The sequence below is a fragment of the Dermacentor albipictus genome, unplaced genomic scaffold, assembly GCF_038994185.2.
Source record: "Dermacentor albipictus isolate Rhodes 1998 colony unplaced genomic scaffold, USDA_Dalb.pri_finalv2 scaffold_34, whole genome shotgun sequence".
Lineage (NCBI taxonomy): Eukaryota > Metazoa > Arthropoda > Arachnida > Ixodida > Ixodidae > Dermacentor > Dermacentor albipictus.
In genome coordinates this window covers 618,944-637,281 of record NW_027225588.1, presented here as the reverse complement: position 1 = coordinate 637,281, position 18,338 = coordinate 618,944, and the positions used below count along the sequence as shown (strand labels likewise).

Below are 18,338 nucleotides of genomic sequence, written 5' to 3'. Positions count from 1 at the left end.
CGGGACATTACAAATGGAAATACCTATTTCATATACGAATTACTACGCATGGTGAGTGTTACTGTCCATGGAAAGGTCACCTAGATCTTGCAAGACAGGTGTTCAAAGGAAGATGGGTGGATGAAATGAGCAGCAATGCTCGAACAAGGGAAGCAGGATGCTAGAGCCAACGTTTCGACAAAGGGCCTTCGTCAAATTCTTGACGTGGACTGATTTATATCCTTATATATATCATGTTAAAGCAAACAAACCACCTATAACAAGCTTGCAGGTGCCCAATCTGCCGCCGTTTTGCTTACAGGCAGCCAAGTGAACCGTTGATGAAAAGAAATTGTCCCGTATTACCATGGGCTAGGGTCGGCGTGGACTTGTCCGAGCATGCTGGAAAGAACTACCTTGCAGTCTACGATGCCTATTCTAACTACCCCGAAGTAGAGCCGCTTCCTCAGACTACCAGCCACTGTGTAACAGAAAAGCTGGCCATGATATTAGCACGCCTCGGCATTACACTTGAAGTATGTACGGACGGTGGACCACAGTTTTCATCGCAGGAATTTCAGGCTTTTGCAAGGCAGTGTTAATTTACCTACGTCTTTTCAAGCCCCAGTTTTCCACGCTCAAACAGACTGGTAGAGAAAGGAGTGAACGTAGTAAAACGTCTCCTCAAGAAGGGGACAAATGCGAATGAAGACTTTTGGTTCGGGCTTCTCAATTACAGGACAGCACTACTCAAAGGCGGAAAAGCTCCGTGCCAGCTTCTCATGGGCAGGAGGTTGAGAGGAAGGCTAGCTGACTTCGCAGACCATAGGGCACCTGAGTTCCAAAAGCCCACGCAAGCCCACCCTCAGAGGCGTCCACTTCAAGAGTTGGGCGAACATGATACCTTTAGGCTGCTGGACAAGACCGGGTGAAACACGAAGGCCGTCATAGAAAAAGCCATCGCCCCTCGCTCGTACATGGCCCGTAGGGAAGACCGGGGTAAGCTTCGTCGCAATCGGCAACGTCTGCTCCAAACAAACGAAGAGTTCCAACCGTCACTGCAAACCATTCCTGACGGAAGACAGTGCTGACATCTGTGCTTCTCTTCCACACCCCGTGGCACCACAGGAGTCGCAAGGCAACTGGAGCAACATGTGTGAAGATCCAATCCCTGCTGTCCACATACCTCAAGGGATCCGTGCGGCAGGGCAGCAAAGTCCTCTGGCAAACTCGAATGTCGCACTGGGTGACGCTGGGCTTCGCCGGAGCACCCGGTTAAGAAAACAGCCCACTCGCCTCGCACATGAAAATCACTTTCAGCAAATTGCTTAATTCAATCAGAACTGTTTTATGTTGCTTGTTTGGTTGCTGTTGTTAGAGGGAGAAAGATTTATCGGGCTTGGCAACCCAGGGTCCTCAAGGTTGGCAACCATGCTGTGCAAGCCTATCAGCCGGGAGGCTGATATAAAGGCGCAAGCGTCAAATAAAGCGATTGTTACTCTTCACCTCAAGCTCGACAGTTGTCTGCATCGGCATGCTATCTTGATCGACATATCACCCCGTTTATGCGACGTCATAAAACTGTAACACAAGGAGGAACGACTTTACGGGCACCGTCAGGAATACTCAAAGCAGGACCGCTCGTAATGTGCCGTCCTCGGCGGGTGGCGGATCATATTACAAATTACGCAAGGCTGGGAGCATCCTCCCCCTGGCCGGAAAACGCCGCGCACATTCTTGAACTTTCTGCTGGACCGTGTCCATCGGTAAGCGCAACGTTTTTTGGAGCACGTAAATAAGCAGATGTTTCTTTATGAATATGCTCATGTACAAATTCTGTTCGAAATCGAAACGTTGGCTCCAGCCTGCCGCATCCCACGTTCGACGACTTTTGATTACCTATACCTATGGCACGCATACAGTAGAAGGCGTCAATACTTGTTTATGCATTAGCACAGTTCTATACTTTTTTTTCTGGTCAGGAAACTTCCTCGAAAGTTTCATATAGAGATAGTCGGGGCCACCAGAGGCGCTAGCGTAAGCAGAAGGGTATCAATGAGCCACTCTGGGATGGTCGGACTACGCTATCACGCAAATCTTTCACTAGGAAAGACGCCTCTCACACATTTAATTCAGCATATCTGCAGACTGAACATGAAAAGGTAGCCCAAGGCAAAGTAATAGAGATTGCGATGCGTTAGGGCTTAAGTTATACAACGTAGCGTTATGCGACGCACATGTTCCTCCAAGTCTCATTGCTCGTACAAAAAGTCCCAATCAGTCATGGCGCATGCGGAGTTATTCGCAGCCACTTTCCTCGAGCATGACTGTCCGTTTAAGATGGCGTTCAAATAGAAACTAAAGCCAAGTACCCCACTTACTGAGCTACCTCTGCACAAGTCGTAGCAGTTCCTAAAGTTTGCGGGCTCGTTCTAAGCAGCGCATACGTGACTTACGTAAGGTCTTGCTGTCGGACGCAAATAATATCGTACTTTCACTTTCTATAGTATTTAACGACCTAAAATAAAGCTATAAGGGACCTCCCAAAGGAAGGGCTTCGGAACCCGCGACCTCGTGCTTATTAACGGAAAGGCATAATGACTGAGCTGCCATATAATTGGCGGATAAATTACTTTGTACTGCTAGTACGAGGTGAAGCTCAGAGCTAGAAGGGAATAAACCTTGGTTGGCTGACTTTCTTTACATAGGTATCAGTTCTGGCGCGGTAGGAAAAATATTTGACAACCACCGTCCGTTGAAACTATGGTCTGATCAAGCATCCGCTTGCAAGACAGTTTATTTACCTAATAAGGGCGTAACGGTTGCTACCATAAAGGCACTTATTAGACGTTGAATGCAAACAGCTGTCGTGTCAGTGGACGACACCGCGTCACTGGACGCGGCAGTTCTCTTTGGTTAGACAAGTCCCCGACAGGCTTTCAAAAATTCTCGGAGTGGAGCCTGCTCTCAATTTAGGTCGATCACATTGCAACGAAACATTTCCGTTTGCTGTGCACACGTCTATACAAATACCATGTTCGTCATCAAAATATTTTTCACACTTGCGAATGTGTTTACAGACGAAAGCAAAGCCGAGAGTCTCTCGCTGGCGGAACAGCTCCGTCCAGCTTTTGTCGTAGGTCTGCATGTGTAGGGAAACAAAACAAACATATCTGTCGGCCGGCACCTTTGAAGCCGAACCGACACGCTGCAACAAAACAAATACTAGGCATTGTCGTTGACATTAAGTATCGCTGTCACCACAGGGGGAGAGACGTACAGAGCTCTAAAATTGAAAAGCGGACAGCTACAAATATAAAAAAAGCTATTTACGCGTAACTACATGGAAGTGTGAAGTGCAGCTACTCTATTGCCGATTTTTAAGGATGAAGTAGCCCCAAATGTACGTACATTTTGATGTCATATTTAGGCCTCTGTTACAAACGTAGGGGAACTTGGAAACGAAACAACAGATTGGATTAATTTTGAAATTGTTTGTGTTTACGTTTTTGAGTAATGTACAGAAAAGGAGCGGCAAATTGCACGTTGCACCGCCAAAGTTCACGCTCCGCAAGTGGTAGCCGACCCTTGCGCAATAGTCGGCGTACGGCAGAACGCCTATGGCGTGTGTACGACGTCCGCTCCGATGCCCTTCTAACTGCGCCAGCGCCACGGCGCGTCTACTGCGAGCACTATGTGATACTTGCCCATAACTTTACCCGGGCGTTTCGACCAGAAGAAATATATTGAAAGAGCCTGGTATTAGCAATTACAGAATATTAAAAGAATTATTTGAGAACGCAAAGCACTCAACTGCTCTAAAGAAACTGCTCTTTGCTCTTTGCTGGAACTGCAACTGCTCTTTGCTGGCACGCAGCAAAGCTGAGCTATAGAACAAAACGATACGAGCAACACTGCGCATTTAGTAAAAGCCATCGTTATAAATCGAGGAAAAATTGATGCGATTTACCAATCGCTTCCGCGGTGCTTGAATGACAGCGGCACAAGATTTTCCTCTAATCATCTCACGGTGAAATTATAGGTATAGCGCCACTTGATGTCGGCTACTCTAGTACTGGCTGCTATCTTTCTCTGTCTAAATTGCGCTATCATCGATTAGTGATCAAGTTTCTCTGTCTCTGCATATGAATAAGCACTCCTTAGTAACGCTGCCTAAAGAAAGCCGGCTGATCTCCAGCGGGTATTTGAGCATGCAACAATAGAGTTAGGGCCTTTCCGTACACATATTGAAGTTTAAGAAAACTGATATCGCTAAGACGGGCTGCACACGTGTTGTCTGCTCTGGGCGTAAATGCATTCGCAGCAACATAATAATTAGGGCAGAGTCACTATTCTTTAGCGTTTCCTTCTACAAGAACACTTGTGCAACCGAAAAAAAAAAAGTTTCTAGCGAGCTCTGGCTTAACAGGGCGCCACAAGATGTCGCTGGCTGCGCTTCTGCTGCCAAGGAGCGCTGGCAGCGAGGGCGTAGAGGACAATTTTGTAGAGCTGCTGAGGCAGATATAAAGGGACAACTGAGCACAATTTCTGTGATAAGAGCGGCAATAGAAAGATCTAGTGGAAATTCATCGAGGACTACAATTATTTTATATGCCTCCATTGTTGCTCACGTCTTTTGTTAAGGGCATAGAAATATGACTGAGAAACATGGGATTAGGTTTTGAGTGATTCTACTTCTGTAATGCTCAAAGGGTGCAACAGAAGGTACCTGCGCTGGTTTATGTGGATGACATAGCGCTACTAGGGGACAATGCAAGGGATTTACAGATGCTTTCTTGCCAATATGTGGGCTAATGCATCGACAAATCTAGACCTTAAAACGCTCCTCACCAGGCCCCATAGCGAATTTGGTTATATGCTGGAAGTTGTTACATGCCCTATAAGGAGCATTCAGCCGCAAGAATTTTTCAAATTGGTTTATTATTAGTCGAGATGGAAACATTTCTGTGCCACGTACCCATGATTTCAGGAGGCGAGCGCCACTGCCAAGGAAGACGCTCACTCCACTCGCCCCGTCTAGCCTATACTATACATCGAGGATCGCGTGGTGCATACATCATGGGCCCTGCCTTCGTTTTCCTTTCCTTCCCTTCACTTTTTTGCTGTGCTGCGCACTTCAGCAGATGGTGTCACGCGCGAGCTGTTATGTTTAACTCGTTTCGCGCAGCGCACGATTGTGTGCGCTGTGCAGGAGAGCACCAAAGTGTCGGTATAAGTCAGTGCTCCACGAAAATTGAGGCAGAGAGACACAAGCGGATCACAGAGCATGATGGCGCACCGGAACACAGTAGAAAATGGCATAGGTTTGGTGTCAGCAGCGCTGTTAGATCTGGAGGACAAACCCGCTGCCGTCCCCCAGATATTGGGCGTTGCCGTTGAGTGCACGAGTTGGCCGAGGTTAAGGAGGACTTTGAGATGAAAACTGGAGGCTTATTTACATTATTTACAGCAAAGATACAAAGAAATTAACAGTGATAAAGTCATTACTGGCCAGCACCAACTCGGACGCTGCGGCCCGTGGCAAGAAGCCCGAAAGAGAATAATGAAGGAATGCTAGCTTGCTGCTCCCGGTCTCTGGCTTTTAACCCCTTCGATGTCTCGAGGTCACGTTCTGTTCGGCCAGTCATCGAGCCCGCTCAGGTGTCGTCATTTTCGGCCAATGGTAGGCACCCGTGCGAGTGTAGTCACATTCGACTCAGAGGGTCAAATCATAGGCTTCAGGGTCCGAGGGACCACTTGCCTCTGGTAGTGCCTTCCCTGGTCTGCAACTGCCGTCACAATAGGCGGATGGGGGGGGGGGGGGGTTGCTCCCAGGGCTTCACGGTGAATTACAGCCGTCATTCCCTCCGAGTTGGCAAGCACCGTCACAACAGGGGGATGTGGGTTCCCAGGGCTTCACGGTGACTTGCAGCTGTCCTTCTCGAGCGACCTTTCAGAGCAGCAAAGCAGCTTTGCGCGGGACCCAGGTTACCTAGAACCGTGCTAGGCTCCCGTTTCATTTTCAGGAAGAGTCAAGCAGTGGGACAACAGCTCCACATGCGGCACACGAGGTGGGGGACGCGAACTTGTTTGGACGTGCTGCGCCTTGGGCACGTGGTAAATGTGCTTCTGCGCTCCTTAATTAGGTGTGACGGTGATTCGAAGTGGTCCGGTGAACTCGAAGGAGGCTCAGGAAAAGGTCCCGTATCTAACAGCGTGATTGCAAGACTCGGGAACAACCTGACGAAACGGAAGTACATCTCTCCATAAGCGGAAAGTTCTCATTTTTCCGCGAGGGGGGGGGGGAGCGGGGGTCAGGGGCTGGGGCTCGATCCGCTCTGCGAACCCCATATATATATGCATATATATATATATATATATATATATATATATATATATATGTGTGTGTGTGTGTGTGTGTGTGTGTTTATATGAGAATTGTTCACTGCAGTGACGGCCTTATATGCGCATTTACAAGACCTCATGGTAGGAGACCTCAATTTCACAGCCTGAGTCCTATCGCACCACCAAGAATCTGGCGTCTCTCGGTGGTGTAACGTTCCTTCGTGTAACTGTCATCTACTTCGCTAATACTAATACTGCCTCACCTTCCGGCGAAATTGCAACCTCTCTCTGTCTTTTCTTTTTCTTTTTTACTTTTTCTGTGAGTTAAAATATAAGCACTCCTTTACATGACTGCTTCTGATTCTAAGTTTGAGTGAATCCGGCTTGGCTTCATTTCGGTTACTAAGTGAATTGTACAGGGTGCCGCAACTATCATGCACCAAGACTTAAAAAAAGAGCAGTTACGTTACTCGAAGAAAACCTAGTGCATATTGTTTGCAGTACAGTGGAGTAGCCGCCGGCAATTCTTTCCTTCCTGACATTTAATTCGAGAGGTACTGTCCTAATTATCAAAGTGCCAATGAAGCATTTATAGGCACTCCCAGGCACCCTCAAATGACATCTAACTGTTGTGTTTTCAGTGGCCTACTAATTGCCTGCGATTTCTTTAGACTGACAAACAAACCTCACGAAATATGAAAAATACCACGTGACTGCGCTCCCACTCGCATTATAAAGCAGCGCCCTCAACTAAACTGATTGAAAGCAATTGCATTACCTGTCGCACACCCGAAGGGAGAGCGCATCACCTTGATAATGGTACGGATGGAGCACCAACAGCAGGTTTCGCGGCTTTGCAGCTATTCCTTCCTCCCTACGTCACATTTATCCATCTCTCAAGTCCGACTGATCGCATTGATAACAAAAGCCTCTTGATATCGCGGCTGAAGCACCGCTCTGACGACGCACGAAAAGCGAAAAGCAATGTAATAAGCATATCATGTTTCAAAATTCGGCTTTGCTCACCGTATCGACAGAGTGCACGCGCAGCTATTTTTCATGCCCGAAAACTGCTTCGGAGCAAAGCCAAGTTAAAGTGACGGTTTTAGTTTTCACGAGAATGTATGCGTTCTGCAAAACTAGGTTCATGGTAGAAAATAAAAGCGATATAAACCGACTGGGGGCGACCCAAGTGTTCAGAAAAGGCAAAAACTGCGGCGTTCAACGAGGCAAATGAGCCAATTGGCAATCAGAACGCCTGCACCATATATATTGTGGGCTCACAGTATGTCTCCGCGCACAGCGTCGCCAAGTGGCCCCCGAGAAGTGGAGCCTCACGACGCGGCACGACGACGCACGGCGATAGACCCACCGCAGGTTCGAGCACCGAGCCGAAAGACCTGGCCGGCTCTGGCCGTACGCATGGGCGCTCTCCCAGGAACACACGGCGTCCAGGACAGTTAAGGCGTTTATTGATCACCAATGGCCAACATGTACCAGACTGCACCCAAACACACGGAGTGCACTCGGCGCCCGCGGTTCCCGATGGCGAGGAAGGCGGGTTACATGCCGCGTCGAACAATGGTTTACGCGCGCGGGCCGAAATGCGTTCGCAAACGCTACCTAGCGCTTCCCGTCACCGACAATGGTCTGCGACGGTTCGGACACGCAAAATGTGACGCACTGAGCGCCTGCGACTACCGCAAGGGCGGAACGCAAAGCCACTCAGCAAGTCACACTTACGCAAGCTAACAAAGCACGTGAACGTCCCCAGGCCGGGGCGTTGGGGACACAAATAGCTGGTCGTTCACGTACCTTGCAGCTTGCCTCTCGTGACCGGCGCTTGTCCCTGTCGCAGCCCGACTCACCCGCGCACCGCGATCGTCCCCAGTCGGGGCTTCTTCCCTACGTCACGCCCCACGACCCAATCGCAGGGCCGCGTAGCATGACGTCGCGGGACGCGGCCGCGGCGCCCGGGGAAAACGGCGCGCGGGTCGAGGGGCAGGGAAATGAGGGGAGAGGTTTTCCTCGCAATGGCGAATGAGGGAGAGGTTTTCCTCGCAATGGCGAATAAGTCCGGAGCCTTAGGCACAGCAACGACTGCGCCCCGGTAGACCGAAGGAACTCCCACATCCCTCTCCCCTTAAATGTCCCTACCATCTGAGAAATAAGCCGGCGGCATGTAACACAAAGGAAAAGTCCCCTGTATCAGCCAGCACTAGATATTGCAAGGACGGCTAACGTCCTGCCTCCGTTCCAGCCCTTAAACACATATTAAAGAAAACGAGAACAATGTAATCAGGGCAGATACACTAATAGCATAGATATTTAACACGTACAGCAAACCCAGTGAAAATCGCGCACAACCATATAACTCAAAGGAAAAACTGTACAGCACACTGCCCCAGAATACCCCCAGAATAAATGTAATATCTGCTACACGAACACACACGCACAGAGACACACACTCGCAAATAAACACTAAAAAAAAGTTAAAGAACCCCAGGCAGGTGGGCGCCGTCCGCGGCTGCGTCCGTTAGAGTCAGCGTGTGCCCCTAATGAGGATAGGGCACTGGGTGCTGGCACCTCTCCACTCTGCGCTGCGCGGGCCATGCCTTCACCGAATGGGCACGTATCAGAGGGGTGCCGATACACCCTCCTGGCACGTCCAGGTGGCCACACTCCGTGTTTTTGGACTGGTCTCCGTAGCTGTGGCAGGCGGGACAGTCGTTGGAGCAGGGAGTTTCCTTGTGGCTGGAGCGCCTGGCTGTGCCACCCAGCGCCGGCGTCGGCTGCGGCGGCGGCTCCTAGGGGCGACAAGGGCAGACGGCTTGTCCATCTTGAGCACGAGTGCGCTGCAACTCGAAGCTACCGACGAAGGCGACTGTCGAGACAGAATGACAGCGGGAAGTCAGTTCCGGGCACCGGCAGCAGCAGTGCCAGCAGGAGTAGTAAATGCTGACGCCAGTCGTTTTCAAGACAACGAGGAGCAGAGATGGGGGGCACAGGATGGAGGGTCGCGAAGCCAGCTGGACATGGTTTTCGTCCCCTTTTGCACGCGCACACACGAGGCACCCGCGACACGTGCCCTTAGGGCTTGCAACGGAGTCGGGCGCAGGCAACACCAATGTCTGAGGCAAGAGGGGTAGCAGCGATGGTGAAAGCCAGCTGGACGTGGTTTTCGTCCCCTTTTGCACGCGCACACACGAGGCACCCGCGACACGTGCCCTTAGGGCTTGCAACGGATTCGGGCGCAGGCAACACCAATGTCTGAGGCGTCCAATGTCTCAAACCTTCCCCTCCTCTGACGCTCCCGTGGTCGCACGCCCCCGCTTTCCGGACACTTACGCGGCGAGTCTCAAAGACGAGACAACAAAAGAATGAGGGCACCAAGCGCCCCTCTACAGCTACGTACAATGGCGATGCGGGGTAAGAAGCGGGGCACTTTGAAAACAAGGCTATGCACACGAGGAAGGCTAAACCTATTATTCAAGCAAGAAGAAATACAAGCACTGAACAAACGGGCAAACTTTTTGACATCTAGTTAGGGCGGGCTGGAACCGTGGCGCGCTGGCCTCTGTGCGGGAAATCCCGAGAGGAAAGAAACACTCGCTCGCAGAGGCAGAAAGCAAGAGTAACGCGTTTCTTTTACCAGAAAGGTCTGGCAACGCGAGGGCGAATTCACAATGGTGGTCGTCGCCTGAGGGGGTATCGATGCGACGGCCGAAAGCGGTCGGAAACACCGGACGTACCCTGTTCCCCGGAACACCCGAGATCGCTGGGCTCCGGCGCCGGCTCGACTGGCCTGCAATGGTAGGCTTTCAAGTCGGCAATGTGAACGCGGCCCCTGGTTCTCCCCGTCTGAGGATCCGTCAGCTCATACACAAGTGGTGAAAGTCGTTTCCCCACTCGGTAAGGCCCCAGCCATTTAGGAGCCAACGCTGCGGAAAACCCTTTGCTGGCGTCACTAAGAGCGTGGTTGCGTTTAAGCACCAAGTCACCGACCTGAAAGCAGACGTCGCGATGACTCTTGTCATACTGAGCTTTCTGCTGGGCTCGGGCGGCTCCCAAGCTGTCCCTTGCTCTAGAGAAAGCGCGAGCAAGCCGGGAGCGAAGCTGCGCTGCGTACGAGGAAAGGTCCCCTGGCGCATTCTCAACCCCTGCTCGGCGCTGCGTAACAATGGTTAGCGGATTCGCCAGTTCACGGCCAAAAATGAGGAAAGCGGGGGAGAAACTTGTTGAGCGGTTTTGCGCCGTCCGAATGGCGAACGCGAGTTCGTTCACGTGGTCTGCCCAATCCTTCTGGCTCCTGGCAAAGGCCGTGAGCATCGACTTCACAGTACGATTAAAGCGTTCCGTGAGGTTGGCCTGGGGGTGGTAGGGCGATGTGAGGCGATGCTCGATCTGAAGGGATGTACACGTCTCACGAAACACCCGAGAAGTGAAGTAAGACGCATTGTCAGTAATCAAACGCTCCGGAAATCCAAAGCGTGTGAAAACTTCCATTAGCTTATCCAACACTGCCCGAGCCGTCACCTTGCGGAGCGGAAATAGCTCCACCCACTTTGTAAAGTGATCGACCACTACCAAAAGGTGCTGAAAGCCCTGTTTACTCTTTGGAAAAGGCCCAATTAAGTCGCAGGCAGCAAACTGCCAAGGCCGCTGACTGTCAATCGGCTTCATTAAACCCGGCGGACGGCCACCGCGAGATTTCACCGCCTGACAGACGTGACAAGTCCGGCAATAACGGAAAACGTCGCGCTTCATACCGGGCCAGGTGACAGTGTGGCTGAGTCTTGCAAAGACCTTAGAGCCACTGAGGTGTCCAGCCAGCGGTTCATCATGAGCGTAGTACAAAAGTGCGCGCCTCAGACTTTTCGGTATCACCACCTTAAACGGGTTAATTGATTCATCCTCGGTAGCGATATATCTAAGCACGAGCCCATCGTGGTCCAGCAGGTAGGAATCTTCGGAAGTACCAGCAATAAAAGCTGGCCCGGGTACTTCTGCGCTCGTTGCAACACCAGCAACGTTACGACGCTCCGTTTCCGCTACTCTACCAGCAATTTCCTTGCAAAATGAATCCTCCTGCTGGGCCTTTCGGAGCTCTTCTCGGCTGAAAATAATCGCGGTCCCTCCAGAGTGAGAGCCGGTTCCATTACTTCCTTTTGGAGATACTGCAAAGGCCTCGTTCTCCGGTGTCGTGGTACGCGGCTGTCTTTCTGCGGCTAACTCCTTCTGCACCCGTGCGAGAACATCATGCGCGGTGACATCGTGTTCATTAAAGGCACAGTCATGAACGGTTAAGTTACCACCAGTGCCGGTCGATCTATTCACAACGCTCCCCTTTGGCTCGTTTACAACTATTTCCCCCACTGATGGAGAACTCTCGTCACCGCCCGGCTGTACAACGCCGAAAACCTCTTTTACCGCAGTCTCCTCTATAGGTGGGGACCCGAAGACGGTCTCCCTCTCTTCCTCGGCCACTTCACCGCTCGCACAGGCGGGCGTGTCGGCGGCTTCCGTCTTTCGCCGCTCGCCTCCGGCATCAGCCGGGTGGGGAAGCGGCGCACGCGAAAGCGCGTCTGCGACGACGTTCGTGCTCCCCTTTCGGTACTGCACCGAAATGTCGTAGTGCTGTATTAGAAGTGCCCAACGTGCCAGCCGACCCGCAGGTTCTCGAAGCCTCATGAGCCAGCTGAGCGCGCTGTGATCCGTCTGCACGACGAACTTCGTGCCGTCTAAATAGACGTCAAATCTCCTCAGTGCAAACACAATCGCTAAGCACTCTTTTTCCGTCACGGAGTAGTTCTTCTCCGCAGGGAGCAGCGCCCGACTAGCAAAAGCCAGAGGGTGCAGGACACCATCGAATTCCTGAAGGAGGACCGCCCCCAATCCCAAATCGCTCGCGTCCGTCTGAACGACGAATTTCTTGGTCAGGTCAGGCAATCTGAGGCGAGCTGTCTCGGCGATGGCTCGGGACAAGCCGCGGAATGCCTGCTCCTGCTCCGGTTCCCAACGCCACTCCACAGACTTCCCCAACAACTTTGTCAGCGGTGCCTGGAGTTTCGCACAAGATGGAATAAATGACCGGTAGAAATTGGCCATTCCGAGGAAGCGGCGGAGGCCGCGTACATCTTTGGGGGCGGGAAAATCCAGGAGAGCCCGGAGCTTCTCCGAATTCGGCTCAATGGAGCCTCCTCCTAGGGTGAACCCCAGCAAGTGGACTCGAGTTTGCGCCACTTGTGCCTTTGCCGGATTTAGCGTCATGCCCGCTGACCTGATCCTCCCAAGTATGTCCCCAACGTGACGTATGTGCTCCTCAAACGTTTCGGAATAGATCACGATGTCGTCGAGGTAGCACATGGCATGGGACCATTTGGCATTGCCCAGAACCCGATCCATTAGCCTCTGAAATGTGGCTGGGGCGTTGCACAGACCAAACGGCATTCGCTCAAATTGAAACAGCCCACGATGGCACGTGAAGGCGGTCTTTGCTCTGTCCTCGGGTTCCACCTCTACTTGCAAGTAGCCCTTAGCAGCGTCCAGAGTCGTGAAATACTCCGCTGAACCTAGGCTGCCCACAATTGACTCGATGGTTGGCAACGGATAGGCATCTTTACGGGTAAGTGCGTTCAGTCGACGGTAATCAACGCAAAGGCGGAAACTACCATCCTTTTTTGGAACCAGGACGACAGGAGATGCCCAGGGGCTATCGGAACGCTTGATGACACCGGTCGCCAGCATCTCGTTAAGCACACCATCGATAGCCTGTCTCTTGGACAGGCTAACCGGCCTGGGGTTGCACTTCAAAGGACGCGTATCCCCAGTCTCGATCCTGTGGCGTACAAGGTCAGTGCAACCTGGGTCTTCTGTGAACAGGTCGTCATAGCTGAACAGAACTTCGGACATGTCAGATTTTTGTTTGAGCTCCAGCCCTACCGCACGGGCGATCAAAGGGTGGAACAAGCCACCTCGCGCAGGCACGTCTATCTGAGCGGTAGTGCACGCAGAATACTGCGCCAGAAAGGGCTCAACCCCCTTATCTAGCGCGCCGTGCGGGCCCGCCACTCGCTCCGCGGCGACACATGCCGCAGGGTCAGCGAAAAGCCTCAAAGGGGACAACGGTCCCACCCTATAGCCTCCGTTCGCAATGTCTACCACTATACGGGTCTTACGAAGAAAGTCACGACCCAGAATCACGGGAACACTCAAGCCAGGCAAATGAATGAAGCGATGGCGCCTCGTTCGACCATCCCAACGAACAGACAGCCTCGCTGCCCCGCCTGCGGGAACGGAGCCGCTGGCTAGGTTAAAAGTTGCTCGGCATTCGCGCAAGTGAACAAAGCGCTGCTGCAAGAGGGTCAAAACATCGTCGCCAAACAAAGACGCACTGGCCCCTGTGTCGAGGAGCGCGGCAAATTCGCGACCAGCAATAGTGACAGTGACGAATGGCGCGAATGCATCCGCGGGAAAGCCCGCACGACACACGGAGGGAGCGACAATCACTTCGGTCGGACGTGCGTTCACGCCCGACCCCCATCCCCGTTTCCCTGCTGGAGGGTGCGTCTGGGGCAGTAACGAGCAATGTGGCCCAGCTCACTGCACTCAAAACAGCGGGCTCCGCCGCGCGCATTCCTGCGGTTGAAAGCACTCTGCCCCGGTCGTCCTCCTTCGCCCGCTGCGCTGCCCTCAGGCCGTTCGGGACATGCGTCTTCCGCTGGGCGCGCGCTGCTGCGGATTGCTTGGCGTATTTGAGGGGGCGGATTGGGCCTTTGCTCCGCACTGGCCGCGCTCCGCGCGTATGCATGAGGATCCAAGGCGCGTTCGCTGATCCCCCAAGCTTGCCGGTTTTCAAAGCCCACCGCAAAGGTGGAATGCGCGGGCGATTGCTGTTGGCGTGAACGGAAAATAGTTCCCGTCCATGCACAGCGCGGCTCTAGCGCCTCGCTTGCGGGCGGTGGAGGGCGGTAGGCACGCATGGTCAGCAGGTCGCCTTGTATACGCTTGGCCTCGGCGGCCATGTCCTCCAGATCACGGAACCGACTTCCGCGCAGGTAGGCCGCAAAGGTTGGGTGAGCCTGCCTTATCACCCTCTCGACTCTCTCGTCGCTGGAGGCCGTCGGCTCCGCCATCTGGAACAGCTCCTCCATCGCTCGCACATACTCGAGGAGTGATTCGTCCGGGGCTTGTGTCCGCAACTCGAGCTCGCGCCGCATTCTACGATAGTAGTCGACAGGCAAAAATTCGTGGCGGAGAGCCGCCTTGAAATCTTCGAGCGTCGTTGCGCGGTGGCCGGAAAGCCTGTACCACTGTGCTGCTCGCTCTGTAAGAGCAACGGGCACAACACGAGCCAGCATTTCGCGGTCATCAAGCCCCACAGCTGCCTGATAGTGCGCCAAACTGTCAAGGAAGTCTGTGACACTAACCGCATCCGCGTACCCGCGATATGTGGGCACTGCCAGCTTAACCAACGGCCGCGAGTGCCTTGGCGACTCCAAGGAAGTCCGGAGGGCACTCGAAAGGGACTCAATTAGTCGCGTGGCTTCGCCAAGCAACGCCCTCGCGTCCGGTGCGCTCGTCTCATCAGGAGCGTCTGCAGGCGGGATTTGGGCAGGCTGGGGCACCTGCAACCCTCCCCTCATTTCGGTTAGCGGTACCTCGCTCAACCCTACGCGACTCGAGGCCACCTCGCCACCTCGCACAACGGTGCTCGCGGCAGGCGGTAACCCCCTACTCCCTCCGCGCTCGCCGTCGGTGGTGGAGGCCACAGCCGCGAAGCTCCTCAATGCGGGTGGGGTTCGCGGCAGTCTCCCCTCTTCCATGGCGGCAAGCTCATCGTTGCTTATCGCTGCATTGAGAGATCCACGCCCGTCGTGGAGCGGCGTGGACATATCACACGCATCTGGTAGGTTTGCGCCAACTAAGCTTTCACTCCGTGTTTCGTGCTCTGGGAGTTGAGCTGTGCCTCCACGCTCGACACCAGCATCGGCTGAGTAATCGAACAGGGCGACATTCGCGAGAGTCGTCAACAATGACGACTCCTTGAAGCTGGAAAACATGGCACGGCCGGCCGATCAAGCGGGTCTCCGGCTCGTCACGCACCGCAGCAATGCAAAGGCAGTTACTGCCCCACGTTGGGCGCCAAAATGTGGGCTCACAGTATGTCTCCGCGCACGGCGTCGCCAAGTGGCCCCCGAGAAGTGGAGCCTCACGACGCGGCACGACGACGCACGGCGATAGACCCACCGCAGGTTCGAGCACCGAGCCGAAAGACCTGGCCGGCTCTGGCCGTACGCATGGGCGCTCTCCCAGGAACACACGGCGTCCAGGACAGTTAAGGCGTTTATTGATCACCAATGGCCAACATGTACCAGACTGCACCCAAACACACGGAGTGCACTCGGCGCCCGCGGTTCCCGATGGCGAGGAAGGCGGGTTACATGCCGCGTCGAACAATGGTTTACGCGCGCGGGCCGAAATGCGTTCGCAAACGCTACCTAGCGCTTCCCGTCACCGACAATGGTCTGCGACGGTTCGGACACGCAAAATGTGACGCACTGAGCGCCTGCGACTACCGCAAGGGCGGAACGCAAAGCCACTCAGCAAGTCACACTTACGCAAGCTAACAAAGCACGTGAACGTCCCCAGGCCGGGGCGTTGGGGACACAAATAGCTGGTCGTTCACGTACCTTGCAGCTTGCCTCTCGTGACCGGCGCTTGTCCCTGTCGCAGCCCGACTCACCCGCGCACCGCGATCGTCCCCAGTCGGGGCTTCTTCCCTACGTCACGCCCCACGACCCAATCGCAGGGCCGCGTAGCATGACGTCGCGGGACGCGGCCGCGGCGCCCGGGGAAAACGGCGCGCGGGTCGAGGGGCAGGGAAATGAGGGGAGAGGTTTTCCTCGCAATGGCGAATGAGGGAGAGGTTTTCCTCGCAATGGCGAATAAGTCCGGAGCCTTAGGCACAGCAACGACTGCGCCCCGGTAGACCGAAGGAACTCCCACAATATATATATTGACACGTGTACTTATCTTTATCGGGCGACCACGTTTCGCCGCTTAACAACTGTAATCGCGCAGCGAGGGACGCGCCTGCATGTATCCGACGTTTCTGGAAAGTTATCGATGCTTCTACCCGGCTGTCTGCTGTCGCCGAACCTTGTGTTATCTGATTTCATCGCGTTACTCGAATGGTGCAGAACTTTGTGGAAGGCACGCGGGTCCGAATGATTAGTCTGGAACATTCGACGACTGCTCTATAAAAGCCGACGCACTTGACCCGCTGATCAGTTTTTCGACGATCGCCGAGCGTGTTCGCCGCTATCGTTGCGCTATAAGTGTAGCCTGTTTTGTGGGCACAGGTTCGCCCAATAAAAGTTAGTTTTCTTGTTCACAGTATTGCTACTGTCTTATTCAACGTCACCACCACGTGACATCTGGTGGAGGTGCTTGTGCGTTCATGTACCGAACGCCCCCGCAAAGCCGCGGCCCAAGCCCGAAGCCCGAGGACAGAACCAACATCGCCGAAGACCAGCGTACTAGCCGCAGACTTCAAGGACTGCCCCCAGAGCACGGACTTCTACCTGAGGCGACAAAGAAGATCGTGGTCAAGACAACCCCAATGGCTGCCCCAGCGTCCCCTGTTATCCTACAACAACCTCGGGACCCACCAACCTTCCATGGAGCAGCGACTGAAGACCCGGAATCATGGCTGGAGACCTACGAACGAATCGCAACATTCAACAACTGGGACTCCAACGAGAAGCTGCGGCATGTCTACTTCGCCTTAGAAGACACCGCCAGAACTTGGTTTGAGAACAGGGAATCGACCTTGACAACGTGGGACCTGTTCCGTAGCGGCTTCCTACGCACCTTTACAAGCGTCGTGCGCAAGGAAAGGGCTGAAGCTATGCTGGACGCCCGAGTGCAGCTACCAAACGAGAACATTGCCATTTTTGCGGAAGAAATGAGCCGTTTGTTCCGCCACGCCGACCCGGATATGGCCGAGGAGAAGAAAGTCCGCCTACTGATGCGTGGGGTAAAGGAGGAACTTTTCGCCGGGATGGTAAGAAGCCCACCGAAGACCATCGAAGAGTTTCTTTCTGAGGCGACGAACATCGAGAAGACACTCGAAATGCGGAACCGGCAATTCAACCGCCGTACAAGCTCTACCCACTACGCAGGAATTCAATCACTGGCCACGGACGATCTGCGCGAAACCATCCGGGCCATTGTGCGCGAAGAACTGCGGAAGGTCTTGCCTTCGTCGCAGCCTCAAGTGGCCTCGATCGCCGACATCGTAAAAGAAGAGGTGCACCGATCGCTTGGAGTTCCTCAAGTGCAACCAGAACCGCCGCAGCCCCAGCCGCAAGCGATGAGCTACGCCGCCGTCGCCCGCCGTCAAGGTTCCCTTCCACGACCGCGCCAGGACCCCGTAAAGCCGCAATTCCGTCGACCACCACCGCCGCCGCCAGCACGCCCACCCGTCGCCCAGCGCAGCTACCCGAGGAAGACAGACGTTTGGCGTGCTCCTGACCACCGCCCGCTCTGCTACCACTGCGGAGAAGCAGGTCACGTCTACCGACGATGCCCGTATCGAGAGATGGGACTGCGAGGTTTCGCCGTCAACGCGCCGCGTCCACAGCTTGGAGAGCGCCCACGTGACATCGCCGATTACCTCGCCGCCACTCAGTGGAGCCCTCGACGACCGTCCCGTTCGCCGTCACCAGGCCGCTACCTGTCGCCGCAGCGCCGACCGTACACCGGCCCAGCCCGGGGCCGCTCTGCGAGCCCATATCCGGAAAACTAAAAGCAGCAACCGATGGAGGTGCGGTTGCTGTTCGTCAAACTGACGAAGATCCTCCGCCGCCGACGAAGACGACGAAGAAACCATCTCGACGACCTAATGACGACACGCCGCCGTCCCGAAGAAGTCGGGAAGCCAAGACTACACCGACGAAAGACGACTTGACGACGCAACGTTCCAGCTTCAGTTCAACACGACGCAGCCG

General features: G+C 54.1%; 1 protein-coding gene across 3 annotated transcripts in view; it reads left to right on the top strand.

The window, feature by feature from the left end:
- Positions 1 to 18,338, top strand: part of LOC135921225 (uncharacterized transporter YutK-like) — a 251,210-nt gene that overhangs the window by 12,516 nt on the left and 220,356 nt on the right. The window lies entirely within an intron of this gene.